Raw genomic sequence first — 15,500 nt, 5'->3', positions numbered from 1 at the left:
GACAAAGCAGCAGTCTTTGCACTGGACCACTTGACTACTTATATGATGTATTTCCTGTATTTGGTCCAAGTGTTCAAGTGAACATGAAGACCTCAAGTGTGTGTACAACTTTTCATTACTTGATGGGACATACTTATAGCATTGTAAAAATGCAAGTGTTTACAGAGCTTTATTTTTATTTTAAATACTTTGCAATTTATTTTCAGAACATGATGCATGATGGGATACACTAAGCCTTGAATACCCCTCCTTAGTGTGGATTAAGTGTGCATTAAGGGCAATGCGCTTCGGCGTTTTTAAGACCTGGGTCAGTCTTGCATACTTACTTCCTATTGCGCGCATGCACTCTCAAGTGGCCAAAACCGCAAGTGTGGGTATTTGGACCAGGGGAAAAACAGCTGAGCTCCGTTACTAATTTGAAAACTTCACTTTAGAACTAGTAATGAAGAAACGTTGCGTTGCTTCATTGAAAACTTACTGTATTAAAAGCTCAGTGTATTAGAGTATTATAAGAGAGAGATGTTCTGAGCGAGTGTGATTACACATAATTTTGTACAAACCCGATTCCAAAAAAGTTGGGACACTGTACAAATTGAATAAAAACAGAATGCAATGATGTGGAAGTTTCAAATTTCAATATTTGATTCAGAATACAACATAGATAACATATCAAATGTTTAAACTGAAAAAAAAAATATATATATATAATTTTAAGGGGAAAATAAGTTGATTTTAAATTTCATGGCATCAACACATCTCAAAAAAGTTGGGACAAGGCCATGTTCACCACTGTGTGGCATCCCCTCTTTTTTTTATAACAGTCTGCAAATGTCTAGGGACTGAGGAGACAAGTTGCTCAAGTTTAGGAATAGGAATGTTGTCCCATTCTTGTTTAATACAGGCTTCTAGTTGCTCAACTGTCTTAGGTCTTCTTTGTTGCATCTTCCTCTGTATGATGCGCCAAATGTTTTCTATGGGTGAAAGATCTGGACTGCAGGCTGGCAATTTCAGTACCCGGATCCTTCTTCTATGCAGCCATGATGTTGTAATTGATGCAGTATGTGGTCTGGAATTGTCATGTTGGAAAATGCAAGGTCTTTCCTGAAAGAGACGACGTCTGGATGGGAGCATATGTTGTTCTAGAACTTGGATATACCTTTCAGCATTGATGGTGCCTTTCCAGATGTATAAGCTGCCCATGCCACACGCACTCATGCAACCCCATACCATCAGAGATGCAGATTTCTGAACTGAGCACTGATGACAACTTGGGTTGTCCTTGTCCTCTTTAGTCCGGATGACATGGCGTCCCAGTAGTTCCAAAAAGAACTTCAAATTTTGATTCGTCTGACCACAGAACAGTTTTCCACTTTGCCACAGTCCATTTTAAATGAGCCTTGGCCCAGAGAAAATGCCTGCACTTCTGGATCATGTTTAGATATGGCTTCTTTTTTGACTTATAGAGTTTTAGCCGGCAACGGCGAATGGCACGGTGGATTGTGTTCACCGACAATGTTTTCTGGAAGTATTCCTGAGCCCATGTTGTGATTTCCATTACAGTAGCATTCCTGTATGTGGTGCAGTGCCGTCTAAGGGCCCGAAGATCACGGGCATCCAGTATGGTTTTCCGGCCTCGACCCTTACGCACAGAGATTGTTCCAGATTCTCTGAATCTTTGGATGATATTATGCACTGTAGATGATGATAACTTCAAACTCTTTGCAATTTTCTCGGAGAAACTCCTTTCTGATATTGCTCCACTATTTTTCTCCGCAGCATTGGGGGAATTGGTGATCCTCTGCCCATCTTGACTTCTGAGAGACACTCTGAGAGGCTCTATTTATACCCAATCATGTTGCCAATTGACCTAATAAGTTGCAAATTGGTCCTCCAGCTGTTCCTTATATGTACATTTAACTTTTCCGGCCTCTTATTGCTACCTGTCCCAACTTTTTTGGAATGTGTAGCTCTCATGAAATCCAAAATGAGCCAATATTTGGCATGACATTTCAAAATGTCTCACTTTCAACATTTGATATGTTATCTATATTCTATTGTGAATAAAATATAAGTTTATGAGATTTCTAAATTATTCCATTCCTTTTTTACTAACAATTTCTACAGTGTCCAAACTTTTTTGGTATCGGGTTTGTATGTATTTGAACATTTTTGCGCAGTTAGCCACTCATTTTGGTATTTGTGGCTTACAAGCTGTTTGAGACTAAACGCGGCTTGTGCGCTCCACTAATATAGATCAGTGGTGGTGCGTGCGCTTTTGGTGTAAGCGCGAAACCTGTGGGAATAACTAATATAATGTGCAATACAAGCACCATTTAACCGGAGCGAATGAGATATGTGTGAGAGAGAAGTGGTCGTCAGAGAGAAGAGAGCGAGAATGCGCGGCTGACATGACACTATTGCCTGGATAACAAAACGGATCGGCTCGAAATCGGAACTAAAACTAAAATGGAACTAAAACCTCAGCCAAAACTATTTGTCCTGGAACAAATAATAGATTAATGAGACAAAAGACTGGTTGGATTGGTTTGGTTTAATAAATATTTATCTGCCATTATATTTTTGGAAGGGTTCCCCTGTGAAAGAAACAATATCATTTGGGGGTCCTTGCCATAAAAAAAAAATGCCAGTCATATAGTACTTTATAAATACCATGAAATATGAATGTCGTAAATGAATTAATACCATGCTGCCATAGCAATTGCACAATATTTTCTGAAGTATCTTACAGTATATGAATACACACACTCACACATTACTTTTTGGTAAGGGAATTTGAACTTTAGAATCACTAATTGACTGTTTGTGTATCTAAGATTGTCGCAGTCAACTGGGAATTGCTAAATTTGTCCAAAATTATGTCTATGCATCAGTTCCACAGGCTCTATCTTCTGCACCTATACTTCACATTTCTTTCAATTCTCTCTGCCTCTCACTTTCGCCCTCAGAGGGGAAATGAACCCGATCTCTGGCATCTGGTCTTGTTAGATGGATGTAACGCACATGAGGAGAAGGTGTATGAGAGAGAACCAATAGAAACAGGTGAAACAGAACCACACTCATTGTTGAGATGTCGGCCATTCGTGTGAGTGTATGTGAACCCTGAGGAGTGGGGGGGGGGTGCTGTGATTTAACTCAGGGTCCAGGACAGCCTGGATGGGCCCCATCCGTCTTCCAAAGTAATTACGCATTGACGCTCCCCATTGGAGGGGGACGTCGGCCTCTCCATGGCTTTATAAATCACCGCCTGCTACAAGTAACAGGCCAGCGGGAGAGAGATGAGCACTTTAACAGTAACATTGCGTTTTTAAGTTTAAGGAGGAAAAAAATTTGACATGGAATATATGACATATCTTTTTTGTTGCTTAGGCTTTTAGTTTATGGCAGTACAATAGAGATATATTTTAAAACCAAAGAGAAATTCACCTCACTTTACTTGAGCATCACTCAGTGAACTGTAGCGGTGTACTTTTCTGCCTTTATCATCACACTTCTGTCCTCAGGGGATGTTTGGACATTTTCTCAGCCATGTTGTCTTTCAACACAGTTACCGCTAAACACAGCACGAGTCAAGTTTTCGGGCGTCCTGTCTGTCTCCGTCCCTCTCCAGACAGAGTGATTGGTGGCACTGGTCCCAGCTGGGCTGGCATATTGATTGGGGGTCGGGAGGCTGGCCCGGCCCGATTTGTTTCCCTCAGAGACAGGGCTGTCAGTCAGGCATGCTGTACGCCTGGTTTAATAGCAGTAGCTATGAGAGTGATTGAAGTACATGGGTGATCCTTCTGCTAACATGGTGATATGCTATCAGCCTTTTGGGGCTTCAGCTATTCTGTCATTTCCTTTTAAAAATAATAGGTTGTGAGAGACAGTGAAGAAGGATGGGGGAAAAAAACTAATTTGGAAAAGTGGATTCTGGTCATGTAATCAAGAAATAGAGACATAATACCTAGAAAAGATATTAAGTATTGAAAAGCCAAGAGTCTGTCCAGACTTATTCTTCATTGTCAAAACAAAGAGGCAAAAACAACATCATTTTACGCTAAGAAACATTTCACATTTTAAGCTAGGCCGTTCATGAACTTCAAGTGTGAACAGAAAAAAAATAATGCTGTCCTCTAAGTGATGACTTCCTTGTTGTGCAGCAATCAAACACAACTTTGGCAGCAAGAGAAACTAGGCTGTTTCATTTAATTTCTGGAACTGGCCCATCAACATGCCTGCTCTAAATCTGTCGCTGTCCACGAGGAAGAGGTGCTGAAACATCTACGGGCTGTGCTGGCCGGCTTTGAGAGCAGTTATGAAATATTTTTTCCCCTCTTGTTTCAGCCACCAAACATTCTGCTTTACTTGTGTAGAGCGGGCAATAATTTCCGCAACATTTAGATGCACCAGCGTGAGACATTTAACATTGCTGCATGTGTAGCAATTCTTCTTTCTTGTCACTTAACCTTTCTCGCATTATGCAGTGGTCACTTTAATGATTCTTGCACACGACTGAATGATGTTCAGGTACTGGACAATTACACTTGGAATTTCAGTAGCCTGTTAAAAATAAACCCAAAGTCTACAAGGCACATTAACACTTTACTGAATACAAATTTATGGAGCCATTAGTTCTACAGCCCGACTTAAAGGTCAAACGAGAAGTAATACAGTTAAATTTCAAATTACTCATCAACACCAAAGCGTGTTCGAGAACTCTCTTGTAGATTACATTTCTCTAATCAGTTTAAACTAATCGTTTTAGCGTATAATATAATCTGAGGGAATGCATAAATAATATTGCACTGCATTTTTTACACATACAAAAGAGAAAAAGCATTTTGAAAAATCTCTGCTAGACTTGAATGTCAATGCATGAGTTGTTGATGAGCACTCAGTCAGTAACTGATCGATTGATGCGTTCTGAGAATAAATGATTCAACCAGGAAGACAATCAATAGTTATTATTCATTATTAATTCAGGTTCATAATGCAGCTATTCTTCATTCTCACATTAACACAGGAGACATTAACGCATGCGTGATGAAACACATGATCAGAATTAGTTGTTCAAGTGGGTCTGGAAATGAAATGCTATTATATTTTCGCACATCATCCAATGCACCTGTCATTAATGCTGCTTTCTCAGAAAAATAAATAAATAAAATAAATGTTGCCAGAGCAGCTTGCATTCACTCCATCTGTAGGATAAATGGAAAAGTGCAAGAGTTGTTTAGCAACATATTGCCACTGACAGAAATTAACAGCATTACAAAACTATGAAACGAATACTGGCCTTAATTTTTTACAAGCTTTTAATCCTCATTGCAAGGCGACAGCTGCATGTAGTACTCTCATTAATAGTGAAATAAAGAAGAGAAGAGGACTCTTAAAAAAGCCTATTTTTAACATTTTTTTTGGCATCCATTACCTCCCAAACATGTCACAGAATCTACACTCTCAAAAACAAAGGTTCTTAAACTAACCATTTCTTAAAAGAACCATTTTTCTTAATGTGAAGAACATTTTAATAATATAAAGAACTTTTTTCCACTATAAAGAAATGTTTGTGGAATGGAAAGGTTCCATGGATTTTAAAGGTTTTTCATGGAAACATTGATGCCAAAAAGAGCCTTGAACCAAGAAATGGAGAATCTTAGTTCCATATTTGTCCATAAAAGAGTTTGCCTTCCTTGTAGGTCTCAACCATCAAAAATCTGTTAAATCTCTCAAAGCCTGTTGGACAAGGTCTAGGAACTTTCATCTGTTGAAGACATTGGGTGAGGGGGGATGGATTGTGTTGCAGAGAGACTGAGACAATCAACATTCAGAATGAAGAGAGGAAGCTTGAGGAGGAATCTTGGGGAGGTTTCTTGATGTGATTATACCGGGCAGCACTCGACTATGTTCAACACTCAAGGGCAGGAGGTTCCACACTAAAACCCCAGATCAATACGCAATTTTACAATCATCACCTCATCCATAATTGGCTTGAAATGAACCTGCAGAATGTCAATATCAGTTTGAGAGTGTCACCGTTCACTCGAGTCTTCTTGTACCGCCAGATGAGTTATTACATATACATCCTTTACAAACTCCTACTATTCAACATAATTTTTTGGTGCATTTTTCACTTTAAAAACACACTGCAACAAAGCCAGATGCTCACCTTCAGGGCAACTTACTGTGCCTGAAATAGGACACATTTTACATTCTGTAATTAATTCGTAATGCTGGATTTATGCCATTAGGGTAAGATAATGAAGCAAGGCAGCACACTTAAAGTGCACTAAACCCAAGATCTAAACAGAGCGAATTCTGCCTAAATCAAGGAATACTGGATGGAAAAGGATCGTCCATTCGTCTGTTTCCTGTCACTGGCATGTTTGTTTGGAATTTTTCCAGGACTAATGAACCTCCATCATGCTCTAAAGCTGCAATGTAGCCCCAGCTGTGATTTGGATTTCCAAACAAGTTAATAATTAAATGCAGTTTTCAGAAGGGCAGTCGGCTCTTTTTTTTCAAGCGACATGAATCTGTTTTCCCACCAAAAAAAAAAAAAAAAAAAAAAGTTACTCCTTGAAAACCACAGGGTGATCCACTGACTTCACCTGTGTCTTTCTCCATTTACTCCCGTCCTTTTTGTTCATTTCCCTCACAGTTTCTTTCAGATTCAGGCTGTGCACTAAAGACCGAGGGAGCACCATGTTCTAGGCAACTTTAAAGCTCAGCACCATCCTTAAAAATATCTTCCTGACAGATTACAGTTTCTTTCAGACCTGAGCAAAACTCTAGATGAGTGGACACTCAGGCCTTTTCATTGCTGTCCAAGATAGACCACAGATGTGACATTTAGCACATCTATCTGTGGATTCCAGACTTCTGAGGCACAGGAATTATTTGAGAGAGCTGTAAAGTCAGTCCAGAGCTTCTCTAACAAAATGTCTCTGCATCCGTCACGTAGGACAAGAAGAAAACCTGACTCAGCACTCTTCTGATAGGAGCTAGGTGCAGGTACACACCTCCAGGTAAAGGTACGAGGGGAGATTACTGCTTTATTAGTGCATTCACAGCTCAGAACAGCGGAAGGGACTCTGTGGGGACACAGGCACCACATATCATGTGTTGAGGATGAAATATAGATCTAGACAGGAAGAGGCTGTCAGGTTCAGCCGATGATTCATTGCTTGTGGCGATGCTGTCTACAGTGAGCGGATCATGCTGCACATGCTGGGACAGAAATAATGGCACACAGATGTCTGAGCACATCAGGCCACACAATGCAACAGCCACAACTGTACTACAACAAAGTGGAGTTCAGAAAGCATGTATCGCGATTAGACATTGTTGCAGAAAATCAACTGCTACCAACTCATGGTTCACAGTCGCTTTGAAAGATGTAAAAGAAGGGTGGCATGACACTTCAAGGAGAGCGCTGGTTTATAATGCTCGCTTTTGCAAGGCATAAACATTCAGAAATGCTTATCTGGACAACTGCATGCTCAAAGGCTGCATCCTAGGACAAAGAGATAATAATGTTGAATAAAAAGCAGTATTTTCCAACTTCACTGACATTGCGCTTACAAGACTAGACAGAGGTCGGGATTTTGTGGGAGATGAAAGCTTTCCAATAAATTCCGCATGGACACAAAATAGTGTCTGACAAATACTGTTGTGCAACTACAACAATATGAAACAACATTTAAAAAAAACAAAAACAAAAAAACAAAACAAAAAAAAAACAAGATGCTCTCACCTTGAGAATTCCTTGGAGTGAAAGAAAGGAAACACTGTTACTGTCATCATGAAATGTTAATATAATCATCCCTCTTTTTCATAAGTGAATAAGTAAAGTACTCTGAATCAAACCCTCTGTTCTGTTCTCAAAATTACAGCTGTCCATCATGCCCTAGACAGTAACACCAAATAATATGGATGTTTCTGATTTATTCACAAACTCTGTTTTAAAGGGGACAAGTCTAAAACCCATCTCTTTAAGTTTTGCCCAGTGCACAGAGAATTTTAAAGTTTAATAAGGCTGCAGTCCATGTGAGTGCTTCCCAAGACGGCGTACACACAAACCACAGGCTGCACAGAAGGGCACATGGAGGGGGTTACATCAAGCTAACACTGCACTTTTCTTCATTATTTACCTGTTCTGAGGCCTGGGCCAACCTTAGACACAAGCAATTCTCCATCCCTCTTACATCACAAACACTCCAGCCCTGGGTACAGCACTCTGTGTTGTTCCACTTATAATAACGAAGGCCATTTGTCCTGACTTAAGGGCATTCCGGCTGTGCTTCATCCATCTATCAACATATTGTAAGACTCATTAAAAATCAGGTTTGATGTGACCATTCAGTTAAACACAGCAGAAAGATGAATGAGTGTTTAGAAATGTGATAGTGCACTTGTACTGTAGCAATAGAGCAAACGATGCAAGACCCTGAAAACCCAACAAGCAAAAATTTTGTTAAAGCAAAGATTTTCTAACAAATTATCATTATCGGCCAATCAGACCTGAATGGTATTTTATGACATTATTATATCAGGAGCTCAATTAGTCTCTAAAAAGTTGTGACTTCTTGGCCTTTTCTTTGTATTCTGCTCTTGCAATGTGAAAAACACAATGGTCACCGAATGAAACAATTTTATAACAACTATTCTACTGAATTACATATAGAATTAGTCATTTTAAACCTAAATTATCACTTACGTCTTTCTTCTGGAATGAAGCGCTTTTAAACTTTTTCTTTCCTGTTCTTCCAATCCTTATTAGCATCCCTTTCTTTTAGTCCTAAATTATCCAAAACAATATTTCATAGCTTATTTTTATCTGTCAAATCAACAGCATTTTGAATTCCACAAATGACAGAAAACCAAAGTCTAAAGATTTGATTCATACAAATACTTGCCCCTTGGCATAATTTTATAGATTTTTTTGTCCTCTTTTGAGTGGGTCGCCAAGCAGGGTGTTTTTATTTTTTTGCCCTTTTATATCATATAAGACAGTATGATGGATGTGCAGAGTAGCACACATGAATACTGAAGGCCAAATGCTCCACACAGACACATGCTCTGAAATCAAGTACTAGTTTTTCCTCAATGCATGTGAGGGACTGCAGCAGAACTCCAGCGAAGAATGGAAAGCTTTGAGCAGCATGTTGACCTCACCTCTGCTACATCATACAAGGACAGATTTAGTAGCTCTAAACGATCAACATCGGGTCATATCAGACATTAGACCGATCAACCAGCACTTAGGTTGGGAACGGGCACATCCTCAGCCTTCAAGAGAACAGAGGACTCCTTGTCTGTGCTGAATTCTGCCATTGAAAGAGCACTGCCCAACAACCACAGCATATAAATGTGCCCCTCTGTGAGAGCCATGGTTTCCTATACACCTCCATACCTATGCGTGCATGGGCGTCATGGGTGTGCAGTTGGGTTAGGTGGGTTGTCTGTGCTCCATCCTATCTCACACTTACGTAAATGCCATTAAACATTTAACAGGCGATGGGAAGTCCGTGGGTTGCGGATGTTTGCCATCATTCAGGGCGCATTACCATTATCTATCAAGTGCAAAAATAAAATCCTCACGTTGCCAGAGTGACGGGCGATGGATGCAATTAGAGGCGCAAATGGCCGGAAAGGCCACGCGACAACGTCGCGTCGAGATCATTTGATCTAGATCTGATGAACGCGTCGTTTTTCTTTGAAGCAGACGAGACATGCCAGAATAAAATAGTAGCATATGCGGATATTAACCAAGTGTGTCAATCATAAAACCTCTATTTTCACATCAACAGGCCATGGCAGGCGGTATTGCCTGACCAAAGCGCACGTTGAACACTTCTAATTAGGCATCTCCTTCTTGAACGGTGCGCCAAACCGATACAGACGCGTTATTACTCGCGCACGTCGTACGAATATACATGTATTTATTATAATAACAGACATCAGAAATCCACTTACCGCGATGAAAGGGCTGAAGTCGATGCGTCTCCGGTTCTTTCCCGGTGATTATTCGTACTTCAGTGGTGAAGCCGGTGTTTATGCCATCGGTATTTGTTTTTTTTTTTTCTGAGGTAATTCGTCATGAATGTGTCGCAGGCTCTCGCACATCAATTTACCTTTTTCGCGTCAGTCGGCGTCCCCAAAACAATAAAAGAAAAACGAAAAGAAAAGAAAGAAGACATAAAAAGGAAGGATATGGAAAATTAAGAAATGGACAAAAGAAAGGGGAATAAACACCTCTTAACACCTCCTCCTCCTTTTTTCCTTTCTTTTTAGCTGACAACACCCGTGTCTTCTGGCGACGAGGTTACAACACATTTTATCACTATAAAGGAGGTAGGGAAATGATAAAATAAAACAATAACAGAAACAAATGCGTATAACGCATTAGCGGCTAACTCAGCGCTCTGTCGTCATGGCGACCCATTTCAGAGTCCGTTCGTGCATCAAAAAAACACCAAATAATAAAAACCATCCGGTGGCACGACTTCTCATCTGCTCTCAGTTTGTCTCACTCATAAACGACCCTCTTCTTCTGTGTACAAGTGGAAAAACAATTAAGATTCGTCTCCGTTTCTCTCACTGCTATCTAATAATAGCGATAATAATAATAATTATTATTCCCACTCGTGAACAATGAAGATGTGCATGCTTCTCAGATATCCATTCCGTACTTCACGCACAGCTGTCAAGATTCAGAAGTACAGAATCCCGATGTCCGCCTCTCTCTTTCTCTCTCTCTCACACACGCGAACGCACTATGGCAAGCCGTTTGCACATTTATTTTTCAAAACTAGGCTCCAATAGTTTCCAAGTAATTTCAAGTCTCCTACATTTTTTTTTTTTCAGTTTCACTAGTAACTATTGGTTACTGGTATCTGTTCCTTTGCTAGTCACCATCCCAACAGTAAAAAAGTATAAAAAATTCCTGTCATTATATATGGTTCAAATATCAGTTTTGACTTATATACATTTTATCATTCATTGGTATTTATTCCGCTTATTTATCAGCTACCCATTTATGAGCATTATCTATGCCAATTGTTATGGGAAATATTTCTTCTTGCATTGAATGTAAAGGCTAGTCAGAGTGACTATAGTTTTAAAAATATTATTAGTAAGATAAGAACCATTAGCAATTCTAATAGGCCTGCACATTGTTTATTATGTAATTTTGGTAATCAGGAATAATAATAATAATAATAATAATAATAATAATAATAATAATAATAATAAACTTCTGATTGTTTGCTTCATGTTTGCTTTAGTGTTTTTTTTTGGGGGGGGGGGACAAGGTGAGTCCCTTTTTTGTGAGTTGAAATGGGTAAAATCAAAGTCCCTTTAAGGCCATTCATATAATTAAATTCCACTCGGGCATGCAAGTGCAGCTTCTATCTTTTTCGATTTGGAAATATCTACTGTAATTCTCCAAAACTGTTCACCAAGCTTACGATTCAATTTCATATTTAAAATCTCCAATGAAATCTGACAACTGTCTCATAAATGTTGTTTCTTTTGCTCAAATAATAATAATAAAAAAAGCTTATTTTTCAAGCTAGACCAGCTAGTACACATGCGCAGTCCTAAGCGCACATCTCAGAATGCTGACTGTTTCTATAGCAAAGGGATTCTAATGTCAGCTGCGGTGACATGTTGACTTTACAGATTAGTGATTTGCTCTTTTTAAAGATCAGTCATATTGAGCATTGCATTTTTCCCCATTTAAAAACTATACGAGTGACATGTCTTGGGTAATTTATAGTCTTTGGTAAAATAAGTGAATAATATATAATATATAAAGGTCACTAGTGGTAAAATTAACTCTTTCCCTGCCACTGATGGAATATTCTGGCTTTACGTGTTTCACTGTTATACGAGGCACTATTACACATCTTCTGAAAGAGTACAAACAACTGGATCAAAACACAGTGAAGAAGCAGAAACACGCAATCATGTATGTAAACAGATGCATATGTAAAATAATGTGATCATCAAACTTTTTAATGTTTGTGTCATTTAATTTAATAATTTTGTGTATTGTATTTCTGTGCAAGCTTTGGGTGTTGATGGATGCGATCTGCTCCGTCTATGTTTTGATCATCATTCTAAAACTGATATTCTCAGTTTTTTTGCTTCATTTATTTATTTATTTATTTTTGTTTGTATGAAACTTACGAGTAATTCGACAATAATTACTAGTAACGAAATAGATACTAGTTAGTGTTAAGGAATAAATGTTAACGCAGCTTGCCACACGCACACACATTTAACAGCTACCGCAGATTGATTGCAATTCTTAGCACTACCTCCGGTGGCTGTAGCGTCCCTTATATTCACGTTTTCACATACTGACGCTTTGTCTGTACTGAATTTACATTCAGTGCTGCTGCTTTGAGTACTCTCATCCAGCTCTAATTAATTAATCAGCGTGATTAGGACATGATTTCACATGAACCATCTGAATGCGCCTCTCGGCGTGACGTCAGAACAAGCGTCAAAGTGTCCTCTCTTCATCTTGCATCATGAGCTCACTGTGATATGCAATGTTGCTAATCGTTAACTAGCCTAATGGTCAGAACTCGATCAAATGCCAGGTGTGTGAGGGAAATTTAAGTGGGTATTACAAAATATTGTGGTATGCAATAGTAATGTAATACCATTTTGATATAGGCTATAATCATGGGAATAAATGATAAAAAAAGAAAAGAAAAGAAAAGAAAAGAAAAGAAAAGAAAATGCTATAGTATGGTATATTCATACTTTTTGCCAATGTAGTGTAATGACGGAACAACAAATGTGGAGTTGAAATCTACTTTACCATAGCCTACATGGGAAATATAATTTATTCTTTATAAATTATACTTGCATTATTATGTCCTTCGTGAGATCCAACAGGACCCACACACACCCACACACACACACACACACACACACACACACAAACAGAAAATATATTTTTTATCGATAGCCTCTAGTGTGGAAGCCAATGATAAATATCCAGATCAACTATAATCTGTTCCTTTCATCAACCACCCCCATACATACAAAATTGTTCCAATACACACAACTGATAGAATATTTAAAAAATATTTATATGAAATTTACCTGTGTGCGAGTGTTGGGCATGAAGGTTGAACTGATGTGCTTGTGTGCACTATCACCAGCTAATCCACAGAGGTGATCCGAAACACATTTGGGCAACACAACTAAAACATAAAGGGTTAAACATCGCCCTCTTGTGAATATGTCATCATATTTTACTGATGTGTTGCTAGTCAAATAAAATTGTCAGGAATCTAACTATATACTATTAAAAAGAAGAAGAAGAAAATGTGATTTTTATTGTCCAGACCACAACATCAGTGTAAATCAGTGTAATAGATGGTCTCAAGTCTCAAATAGAAAAGAACATTAATATGGCCAACATCAGTGTCAAATAAATAGTCGCTTTTATTATTATTGTTGTTGTTGTTAAAATTTAGAATAAAATAAATAGTCGCTTTTATTATTATTGTTGTTGTTGTTAGGGATAGTTCAATCAAAAATTAACTTTTAGTGTCGTTTCAGATTTACATTACTGCATGTGAAAGAGTAGAATAACTCAATGACGCCATCTTGTGACTCAAAGCGGTTGCTATGACTACTAAAATGGAAAGAAAAATGGAACATTAACTTATTAAAAGCCAAAAGGCACCTTAAAACCTTTGATAGATGCTAGAAGCTCAGGGGCCAGTTGCATAAATGGTTAAGACTAGTCTTAAAAGTTAGTCATCTAATTTAGTTCTTTAAGACTGGTCAAATTTTTTTACATTCGGTTATATAAAAACGTAGATTAGTCTAAAGCTGAATCCAAAATATAAGACTGATTACCCCTTGGTTAACTGCTAGTTGGTCAAACTGGTTCTTAAGACACTGTCTTAACACACAGGCTAAGTAACAAAAATAAAGAATAATTATAATTAAAACATTTGAAAAACAACAAACTGTCAAGATACACAAATAGAAGACCTAGAGGAGAGAAAATATGAAAGAGTAGCAAAGCTACATAGTAGCTAAGTATATTATCAAACTCATCCATTCAAAGAGTACAATTGCTGTGAATTAATAGTGTAACAATCATTTGCCTTGTTCCTAGGCTAATTGTTTGCGACATTAAAGGACTACTTTTTCTCAGTAATTTCCATGTCTTTATTTATTCAGCATGAAGCAATAAGCGAAATAATGTTGACGGCTGGTCATTAATGCAAAATAAACCCCTTCAGGATGATGCAAAACTCCTCTCTTCTTGTTTTGCCAGTTTATCACTTGTCTTTAAATAATCTTATGGCCAGAGGGGAGAACATAGTTTAATTGATTTAGGATTACCACTCATTATCATAAAACAGACACCATTGTCATACCAAATGGTTTTACCATTTAGAATCAATTCTACACCCACACAAGCATCCGTTAGCTGCTTAAACCACCATAGACAGGCCTGCTGCTTGTTTACACAAGATACAAACAAAGGCATAGATCCTCTATTTCTTCACGCTTGATCTCTCTGTCAATGACTGCTTGTCATACATGCACACATCGTCTAAAGATCTTGAGAATTCCAATTATGAACCCAGAGCTCTTCATGAGTTTGAAGGTGACAGCAGACAGAAAGGGAAAAGCATTGTCATCTTATATGTTCAAAGAAATTATGACCTCATACCCAAGGAAAAATAGAAGTTCAAACAGACTTAAGAGGGGCAGAATAATGTCAAAAATACTAGCATAACAACAGGCCAGCATATCATTTTTTTATTTTTATTTTTTATCATTTATAATTAATGAGAAAGTTGTTTATCTGCTCTCTCTTGCTCATTACATTTAATGTAGCCTATGTGCTAGAACATTTTTTTTTTAGCCAATTGAAGGTCTTGCTCCACATCACACCGTAGGGGTCTCGGTGGGGGGTTTGTGTGTGTTCTCCAAAGCTAAGGTTTATAAGAAGAGAATGAATCAGACAACAAACAAGCGCTGTATAAATTTAAATGAATAGAACACTGAAAAATAAAATTACTGTTATTGCTACTCACCATCATGTTGTTCAACCCTGCAATTTTCCATAAAATGAACGTGGATGGTGTCCAGGGGCTGTAAAGCTCTACAAAAGAGGAAAAAGGCTTCATTAAAGCAGCATGAAAATGTCCATACGATTTATGCATTTTATTTGAAGCCTTCTGAATACATGCTTTCACTGTATGAAGAAGAGCAGCATGAACAATCTGCTAAATAATTATTTTGTGTTTTTCCACATTAGAAAGTAAATCAAATAGGGTCCAACTATTAGCAATGTGAATAAATATTGAAAGAACTATTCCTTTAAACTCCGCAGCATTTGTCCAGATGGCGGTGCTGTTTTGCATGTCGAGTGCTCCACTTCTCAGATCTTATCCCTCCCACGCACCCCCCCCCCCCCCCCTTTTTTTTTCTACTGTCTTGAACCGTCA

The 15,500-nt window shown here is 38.3% G+C and overlaps 1 protein-coding gene across 1 annotated transcript in view; it reads right to left on the bottom strand.

Moving 5' to 3' along the window:
* The window catches only part of LOC109097949 (neuroligin-2-like), an 84,252-nt gene extending 73,495 nt beyond the window's left edge, over nt 1-10,757 (bottom strand). Inside the window, exon 1 of the mRNA XM_042764984.1 lies at nt 9,979-10,757. The gene's annotated coding sequence lies outside the window, so the exon portion shown is untranslated. The remainder of the gene's footprint in view (nt 1-9,978) is intronic.
* Between the last annotated feature and the right edge of the window lie 4,743 nt (nt 10,758-15,500).

The sequence above is a fragment of the Cyprinus carpio genome, chromosome A10 (genome assembly GCF_018340385.1).
Source record: "Cyprinus carpio isolate SPL01 chromosome A10, ASM1834038v1, whole genome shotgun sequence".
Classification (NCBI taxonomy): domain Eukaryota; kingdom Metazoa; phylum Chordata; class Actinopteri; order Cypriniformes; family Cyprinidae; genus Cyprinus; species Cyprinus carpio.
This window is presented reverse-complemented; position numbering and strand designations above follow the sequence as displayed.